This window comes from Vigna umbellata, chromosome 7, assembly GCF_029865625.1.
Source record: "Vigna umbellata cultivar VRB3 chromosome 7, Vumbellata_1.0, whole genome shotgun sequence".
Lineage (NCBI taxonomy): Eukaryota > Viridiplantae > Streptophyta > Magnoliopsida > Fabales > Fabaceae > Vigna > Vigna umbellata.
The window spans coordinates 23,189,569-23,191,335 of record NC_142171.1 but is presented as its reverse complement, the minus strand read 5'-3'; positions in this window follow the sequence as shown (position 1 = coordinate 23,191,335).

Sequence of the window (1,767 nt, the reverse complement as noted above, 5' to 3'; positions counted from 1 at the left end):
TCAACAGCGTCCACTTCCTCCACTTCGTCCACTTCCTCCAATTCCTCAACTTCGTCAACTTCCTCCACTTCCTCCACTTTCTCCACTTTCTCCACTTCGTCAACTTCGTCCACTTCGTCAACATCGTCCACGTCCTCAACTTCGTCCACTTCTTCCACTTCTTGCAGTTCGTCTAATTCGTCCACTTCTTCCACTTCTTCTTCTTGTTCTTCCACTACTTCTTTGTTCTTCTTGTTCTTCTTCTTGTTCTTCTTCTTCTTCCAGTTCGTCAACTTCGTCCATTTCGTCCACTTCGTCCATTTCCTCAAGTTGGTCAGCTTCGTCGACTTCGTCCACTTCATCCACTTCGTCCTCTTCGTTCACACCGTCCACTTCTTCCACTTCGTCCACTTCGTCCACTTCGTCCACTTCGTCTACTTAGTTCACTTCGTCCACTTCGTCCACTTCATCTACTTCGTTCACTTTGTCCACTTCGTCCACTTCGTCAGCTTCGTCTAATTCGTCAACTTCGTCCACTTCTTCTACTTCTTCCACTTCTTCCACTTCATCCACTTCTTCTAGTTCGTACACTTCGTCCACTTTGTCAACTTCGTCCACTTCCTCCACTGCCTCTACTTCCTTCACTTCCTCAACTTCGTCAACTTCGTCCACTTCCTCCACGTCGTCCACTTCTTCCACGTCGTCCACTCGCTCCAATTCCGCAGCTTCGTCAACGTCGTCCACTTCCTCCTCTTCGTCCACTTCCTTCAATTCCTCAACTTCCTTCACTTCCTCCACTTGCTCCACTTCGTCCACTTCGTCAACTTTCTCCACTTTGTCAACATCGTCTACTCGTCAACTATGTCAACTTCGTCCACTTCTTCCAATTCTTCCAGTTCGTCTAGTTCATCCACTTCGTCCACTTCTTCCACTTGTTCTTCTGTTTCTTCCACTACTTCTTCTTGTTCTTCATGTTCTTGTTCTTCTTCTTGTTCTTCTTGTTCTTCTTGTTCTTCTTGTTCTTCCAGTTTGTCCACTTTGTCCTTTTCGCCCACTTCGTCCATTTCGTCCACTTCGTCAGCTTCGTCGACTTCTTCCACTTCTCCCACTTCTTCCACTTCTTGTTCTTCTTCCACTTCTTCTTCTTATTCTTGTTCCACTTCTTCTTATTGTTCTTCTTCTTGTTCATCTTGTGCTGCTTATTCTGCTTCTTCCACTTCTTCCACTTCATCCATTTCGTCCACTTCGTCCACTTCATCCACTTCGTCCACTTCGACCACTTCGTCCACTTCATCCAGCTCGTCCGCTTCGTGCACTTGATCCACATCGTCCACACCGTCCACACCGTCCACTTCGTCCACTTTGTTCACTTTGCTGACTTCGTTCACTTCCTCCACTTCCTATACTTCGTCCACTTCGTCCATTTCCTCCACTGCCTCTACTTCCTTCACTTCTTCAACTTCGTCCACTTCCTCCAGTTCGTCCACTTCGTATACTTCGTCAACTTCATCCACTTCGTCCGCTTCCTCTAGTTCCTCAACTTCGTCAACTTCGTCCACTTCGTCAACTTCGTCAACTTCCTCCTCTTCGTCCACTTCCTCCACTGCCTCTACTTCCTTCACATCCTCAACTTCGTCAACTTCGTCCACTTCTTCCACTTCGTCCACTTTCTCCAATTCCTCAACTTCGTCCACTTCCTCCACTTCATCAACTTCCTCCACTTCATCCACTCGTCACTTCGGCAACTGCATCCATTTCGTCACTTCCTCTACTCCTCAACTTCGTCAA